Here is an 8149-nt window from a genome sequence, read left to right as displayed (position 1 = left end):
ATGACTTTAGTTACAGGTAGGAAATCAGGCACTTAACACCTGGTTTTTCTTTTTAACCCACATTATTCTCTTACCTGAATTACATATTGCTATGTTAAAAGGCATATATATGTGTCTAAAAATATTTGTGTGTGTGTGTGTGTGTGTGTGTGTGTGTTTGTAACCCTAATGAAGGCTAACATCTGTGTATATCTAACTCACCAAATAATACAAATTAATATCAGTTTTCCATCAAACACGACATGAAATAATTGTACCTTTTATTGGAATATCAGGGAGAGTGAGTTTGTAGTACACAGAAGAGTTCTTAAAATTTAAGGGAAGTGGCCTGGCACAGTGGGGCATGCCTGTAATCCTAGTAGCTCAGGAGGCTGAGACAGAAGTGTTGCGAGTTCAATGTCAGCCTCAGCAACAGTGAGGAACTAAGCAACTCAGTGAGCCTGTGTCTGTAAATAAAATACAAAATAGGGCTGGGGATATGGCTCAGTGTTTGAGTGCTCCTGAATTCAATCCATGGTACCAAAGAAATATTAATAATAATAATAAGGAAAGTGATCTTCTTTCCCTTCACTTGTCCCACAACTCACAAACCAGACCAAGAAAATTCTTTACCTCTCTCACTAAATATTTGTGATTTAGGTCTTTGTCACACCAATCAACCTAACTAATTCTGCTTTATTCAGTTTTCCTCTTCTTTCATCTTGACATGAGATGAAAAATTACACTCAACCCCCCTCTGGGTATACAAGTCGCTGAAATTGAATATTTTTACCTTTTTATATGAATCTTAGAAATGCTCTACCCTTCTGCATCTCCCTTCTATATTAGTAAATTAATGGGGCTTCTGGTGGTTTTGTGTCCATTAGAAATGTCAATGGCATAGTCTATTAAACTTGGCACAGTTTATGCCATTTTCATTTTTCAAATGTATGATTTCACTTTATTTTCATAATATTTTCTAAACACATTCTCTGTAGTATATTTTTTAAGGTGTTAAAACAGTAGATCCTGATTTTTTTATTTAAAATTTTTTAACAACTATTTTCCAAAGATTTTGAATTGTAAGCATCACAGATGGAGCCAAGCCATTATCGTTCATGATTGTCTAATATCATCATTACATTATTTGGACTTAAGTCTTCTCTTGTGCATGATTGTATAAATTGTTTAAATTGTTCAGTAATATTAGGTTTTTTTAATAAGGTAGATTTGGGAATTGTGCTAAACTTATTTTATATCCTCAGTGTCACTAGGAATGCTTAAAAGTTTTCAGTAACTGAAACCAATAGATATTTATTTGATTATCAGACAAATGCATTCAATTGCACTTTCCAAGCTAGTCCCCAAATTAGTATGTTGATCTTGAAGAGATTTCTATTATTGCCTGTTAATTTTATGCTATTATGCTAAAACCAACATACTTCCAGTTATATCACCGAGTGGAAGAATGCTTCTCAGTAAACTTTAAAACTTAGTAACCACAACGTACATGATTATCTCTCACTTATATGGAAATATAGTTGAGGAATGGCTGATCTAGTTTGGGTTTCAATTTACTTTGTCTATATCTGCTCCTCATTTCTTTCATTTTTCTAGAACCACAGTCTATCATGGGATGTTCTTCTTATTGTAAAAGCTTATGAAGGCAAACAGAAGCACACTGTCTCCTGAGACCTCATCCTGCAACAAGCACACATGTTATGGTCAGAAAAAGCTACTAAGCCAAGCCCAAATCACTGGAGTAGAAAAATATACTTTTACTGCACTGAGAAGTCAAATGTGAGATGTTCTCCCCAAAGGTCCTGTGTTAATGAAATGGTTAAAATGATGAGACTGTGAGAACTGGAAACTAATCAGTTTATCCTAGTTTGAATGCACTAACTGTATGGGAAGTAGGTAGGCTGTAGCTGGAGGTGGTGGATCTGGGGGAGTGTCCTGCTCTCTGGATACCATGAGCACAGCAGGGCTTCACTGCCATGCCCCACCACCATGATGTTCTGCCTTACCAAGGGCCTACAACAATTGAATCAGCACACCTTGGACTGAACCTCTGAAATTGTGAATCAATATAAACTTTTCCTCCTGTAAATTTTTCTTGTTGGGCATGTTGGTCATGAGGATGAAAAGCTGTTTAACACAAAAGGAAAAGGAAATGAATTGTTCCTGAGCAATAACCCAAATTTTACAATGTCCAGTAAACCTGCATTTTTTATATTACAGTTTTAATTGTGGTGATTCTTCCTTGAACCATTAAATTGAACGTTCCCCAAATATAAACTATATGCTCAAGATGGTCAATAACTAATGAGAATTATTCTTACACTGATTTAAAAAATAAATGAAATTTTGTAGGCATTTCAGAGGTAATGCTGATTTTAAAGCTGGCTATTTACACTGAAAAGACTTCTCAAAATTCCAGTTCTTTAGTTGTCTTTGTTATTTTCAGTATCTTCAGGTTGTAGCAACATGGTCAATCTTACTTCAGAATTCACTATGAGACATTATAACATAAAACAAGGAAGAGCACAACTCTTCACACAATCTATATTAGCAATTTTAAAACTTTTTTTTCATAAAATCCTAGTAAAATTTTACAGTATCTTAGAGGCTGAAATTGGGTAATAAACCCACTTATGAATCACTCACTTGTAACAGGAATGGACTTATCTTTAGAACTCTTGGCCATACCTCTGGAGCTGACAGAACTGTCATTAAAGCAAGTTTCTTCAGATGTACATGACTGTGAGTAGGCAGAAAAAGGATTTGAATGGCAAAGTGGTTCTCTATTAGTTTTGTAAAGAAGGTAAGTGAATGTTAGACATGGACCACCAGTATGCACTATACTTTATGGGATGTCATTGCCATTGTTCTTATGGTTTTGTCTAAAGATAGGATTATATTAAAATAAACATAGTTACAAAGACACATTATTAACCTTCATTAGAGTGCATGCGTATCACCAAAAAGAGAGTTTTCACATGCATTGTGCAAGTTTCAAAATCTTTTTTATCCATAACTCTTATCGAAAATATTAACTACATATCAAAATGACTCAAGGTACTCAACTCTATAGAAAAAATATTCTCTTCAATTACCCTTTTGTGAACAGATTCTCTCAAAACTGTGAAATTCAAGAAGGATGTGTGCACTTCCTCTAAAAATAGATGATTATAGGACACCTTCATTAATATATGTAAGGTGTCTATTTGTAGCATATCTAGTAAAGAATATTTATAGAAATATTAAAGCCATTCTAATTTTAAAACTAGTAGCCTAAAAACTCTACTACCATTTTGAATTTCTTGGTTTTGCAAATGAGATGATTACATCTATAGAAGTAACTGCTTCCATGTTTACAAGTGTTAATCTTGTTCTAATCTATTAGGATTCTTTGTGAAGTAACTCAAGTACCTACATTTTCCTAACTTCCAGAGATGACTACGGTCATCATTCAGATGTGGTCTATCTAGAAGACAAGGAGTCAATGAAAGTTAAGCAAAGTAGAATTCAATCGTCATTACATTAGGAATTTACATTCAACCTTAGTCAAATACAAAAGAATATATATGTTCCAATAATGTTTTTCTGACACTTCTTGAGGCCATTTATTATTTAATAATGCACATACAGAGTATTTTTAAAGTTACATTTGGACTACATAAAGTTAAACTGTTTATTGTTCAAATTCACTCTACCAATTGGTGAGACCAAATTTTTTCAAGTAAATGTTAAATCTCTTCTATTTCATACTGGAGGAATGACTGTGGCTACAAGAGGAAATAAGTTAAGAATTTCAAACTGAGTTCTTAATTTTTTTCTAAAGTATTTCAAGATATTTTTCAAATTAGTGAACAAAAAGTGGACATATTTTTGTAGAGCAATGTGCACATCCAATACACACACACACATAATATATAATATATAATGATACAATGATTCAATGATCAAATATGGGTAATTAATTTATCACCTTAACATTTGTCATTTTCTTGTGATGAGATCATTTGAAATCTTCTCATCTGGATATTTTGAAATAGATATTTGTTGTTAAATATGATCACTCTATCTTATGACTGAAAAAAAGAAACTGTGTTTACTAGAAAATTTTAAAAGTAAGAATTCAATCAGGTGCAGTGATGCATAGCTGTAATCCTAGAGGCTTAGGAGGCTGAGACATGAAGATGACAAGTTCAAAGGCAGCCTCAGCATTTGAGCAAGGCTCTAAGCAACTTAGCAAGACCCTGCCTCAAAATAAAAATAAAAAGGGCTGAGGATGTGGCTCAGTGATTAAGAACCCCTAGATTCACTGGTACCCCCCAAAAATCAGAATTACACACATGTATACATTTACAAATGTATACACATACATATTGCTATAAGTTTTTATGTATAAATAGGTAAAATACAGATAAAAAATAGTTGTTAGATATATTTTCAAATACACATTATGAATTGACATAATGGTATATTAAATATAATGGTATATGAAATATAAACTCATAATTGTATATGAAATTGAAATATAAATAAAATGGTATATGAAATTTAAACAATAACAAACATTTTCAGTGTCACTAAAATTTTCTAAATCTTGATTTTTTTTGCTGATAGTTAATTAATACAATTACAATTTAAAGGTGTATCTACCTCATTAAACCTATAAAATACTGTTGGAGGCACCTATACAAACACAAATATTCATTCATACATTTGTTCTAGAACCATATACATTTATTTGCAATTCATTGTATAATTATTTGAATGTAGATAGGACATTACATTAGTCTAACATAACTTAAAGATAATTTCTTAATTGTTAACTGCTAGGAGGACATTTTAAAACTTTATGTAAGCAGTTCCAATGGCCCCTGTTGACTATATCATTTTTTGTACCACTATACAACAATAGCTTATAACTCTCACTACTTCTAACAGTGGTATAAGTGACCATCCTTTGAAAAGCCATGTTTTGGGCAGGAGAAATGACATATTTGATTCAGGTTGCATTGTTTCTACTATTTTTCTGATGTGTTCCTTATAGCATGAATTGCTTGTTTGTGTCCTGTGCTTAAAATTTCTTTCTGATAGACTTGTTATAGATGTTATAAATAGATGATGAAACATTATCTTTATATATCATATAAATGAAACATTATCATATATTTATGATATTTCTACTTTAATTTTGTCCTTGGTGTTTATAAAAATGTGTGTGCTGTCAAATTTCTTACTTTTTCTTTTTAGTTTCTGTCTTTGGAGATATCTCTCACTAGAAGATATTTCAAAATTAACAGCAGATGTTTATTGGTGTTATTTCTAGTTCTTTCCCTATTTCTTTTTAAATAATTATTTAGGCTATTTAGGAATTAATTTTGTATGTGTGTACATGCATATGTTTATGTTGTTAGAAAGACTTGACTCTGACTTTGATAGAAATATTCAGTTTAACATACTTAGCATCATCTTTCAAATTAAAGCTCACATTCTTTGGCTTTCTCTTAATAGGTTTGCATATTCTATATTAGTAAATGCCATTACTTTTCTTTGAAGCTTTATATTTTATAGTAATACCTGATAATTTAATCTCTCCTAATTTTCTCACTTTTCAAAATATACCTATAATCCAACTATATTATAGTACAGATAAACTTACATCATGTTTTATTTGACATTAGTTAATACACTAGTTGACATATGCTTTAACAACCAGAGTGCCTGTTTATAAATAGTTTTCTTTTACATATTACAGTGGCTCATTTCTTTATTTTTTTAAAGGTAAAAAAAGAAAAATCACTTTTGCTTCATATTCTATGTATTTTTTCTAGATTATTTCATCTAACCTGATGTATATATGGTTGCCCCGTATATACTAAATTTCCAAAATATATGTTGCAAATACAGACTCTTCATATAAGCTTCTGTAGCTTTAATTGTTAAATACTTTGTACGTTTTATGTTCAAATACTGGATGAGGTGTTATATGTGCTTTATTATCTTATTTAATCTAGGGAACAACTCCATAAGGAATGTACTGTGATTATGCATATTGTTCCAGTGAAGATACAGAGGTACAAAGCAATTAAAGAATCTGCCCAAGGTTACACACTGAAAGGTGAGCTAAGGATTGAAGTTGACTCTACTCTAGATCTATGTTCTTAATAATTAAACTGTATCAACTCCCAAAGGTGGGCTGTTTGCCTTGTTTTCTGTAGGAACATCATATTCAGCAAACCGAAGTTTATTGATCATCTTGACCCTCCATCAATATTTCCTGTGTTTTGCCCATTCATATCAACTGGAGGTACCTCAATATCTCGAGTCATCTAAAATAGATATGTGCAAGTCGTCTGGCCACTCATCCCCTGCCTTTATCAGTCATAAATCTTCTCAATACTAAAAATAGTTTTTTTTTTCCTTCTCAAACTTGGCCTTATTCATGTTATATATCATTCTTGATCTTAGTTTAGGTACTTACTTTTCTGTCTATATTGTGATCAGAGAGATCTTTCTGAAACTGAAATGCAACAAAAGTATCCCATTGAAATTTCTCTTATTTTTTTCAAGTGCTTTAAAATTAGTTGAATTGATCCTGCTCCCCTCTGAACCTCTGCCTCCTGGTAGCTAGATTCAGAATCGTACTACGAAAAAATCCAATGTGTTTTAAGTTAGATAAAAATTAAAGCAAGCCAAAAAAAAAAAAACCATATAACACCACTCTTCTTTTCATTGGTTATCATATATTAAATGTGATCCTTTTTTGCATGAGTGTGTCTGACAAAAAATGATTAGAAACTGTATATATCAATTTCAGAAAATCTCATCAGTAAAAGGCCAAATGTTAGTGAAGAAGTATGGTGGTAAACCAGTAAGATAATTATATTGTTGTAGGGACTGCACTACAGAATTTCAAGAATGGTTTCGATGCGCTAAAGAAACTTTCTGGTTAGCAGAGTAATAAGCATTTTTAGTTGCTAATAATGGCAGAATGGTTTTGTTTAAATCTATGGATATCATCGCTCTTTCTTCTTGAGAAAACAAACAAGGAAACATAATTTTAACTAATTATAAAATTAAAAACAGTAGTTGTCTCTTAAGCATAACACTATAATTACTAGGATGATAAAATGTAAGATCAGAGAACAAGCTACTGAGGATTGCTGAAGCCTGATTTTTATATATATATATATATAAAACTGGTAGAACTAAACCTCTGTCTGTTAGTTTTGAATGAAATATCTCTTAAGAAAATGTCAAGAATTGACAAGAAGTAAAGAAGATTTTTTATGTTTCATCTTTTTTCATGTATCAGAACAACTTAAAGTGAGCTCTTTTAGGGACTGCTTTTTAAAAAAAAAAATTAACTTAAGAAGCATGAATTTTAATCCTGAAAATATACTGTCCCTGAACTTCTAGAATACATTCTTGAAAAATAAATTTTAATCAAGGTATCCTACAAACTTCAGAAGATACTGGACAACATATGTCAGCATAAAATTAAAATATAAATAGGTATATACTTCTTTGTATTTTCTTCTCTTCATCATTACTTTAAATTTCCTACTGACCCCTCTGCTTTCTCTTATGTTCCATGGTTACTCTTTGGAAAAATCCATGTTCTTTTATGTACAAATTTAAAGCAACATTTTTTTTTTCTGGGAGTGAAGTAATTTCTAGAATCCTGTAACTTATTTTCTTTTTTTCTCCAATATTTATTGGTTGGAAAGGTTTTTTTTATCATAGATTATTTAAAAACAGCTTTAAACATATGATAACTTTCATATTTAATTACAAATGATTGTTTTATAGAGGTCATTCATTACTCATACATTTAAATGAATAAGTATTTCTCATTTTGTGATTTTAAAAGCTATTTTCTCTTGGAAAACACTGAAGATGAGAAACATGGTCTGAGAGAATTCTATGTATGATGTATACAGGTTTTTGTGCAAATTCCCTATATGTATAAAGAGAGAGAGAGAATAGTTTGTGATTTAAAGTTTAGGAGGGAAATTTGTGGAATTTAAAAAAAGGCTGATATTGTGTAAGTCTTCACTTTAGCAAATGTATTGGTATAATGTGTTGTGGTAAATTATTTATTTTCTTTGGATAAAAAATAATTATGTAGTTTGAACTAGTAAAATTTTAAGTC

Source organism: Callospermophilus lateralis, unplaced genomic scaffold, assembly GCF_048772815.1.
Source record: "Callospermophilus lateralis isolate mCalLat2 unplaced genomic scaffold, mCalLat2.hap1 Scaffold_144, whole genome shotgun sequence".
NCBI lineage: Eukaryota > Metazoa > Chordata > Mammalia > Rodentia > Sciuridae > Callospermophilus > Callospermophilus lateralis.
This window is presented reverse-complemented; position numbering follows the sequence as displayed.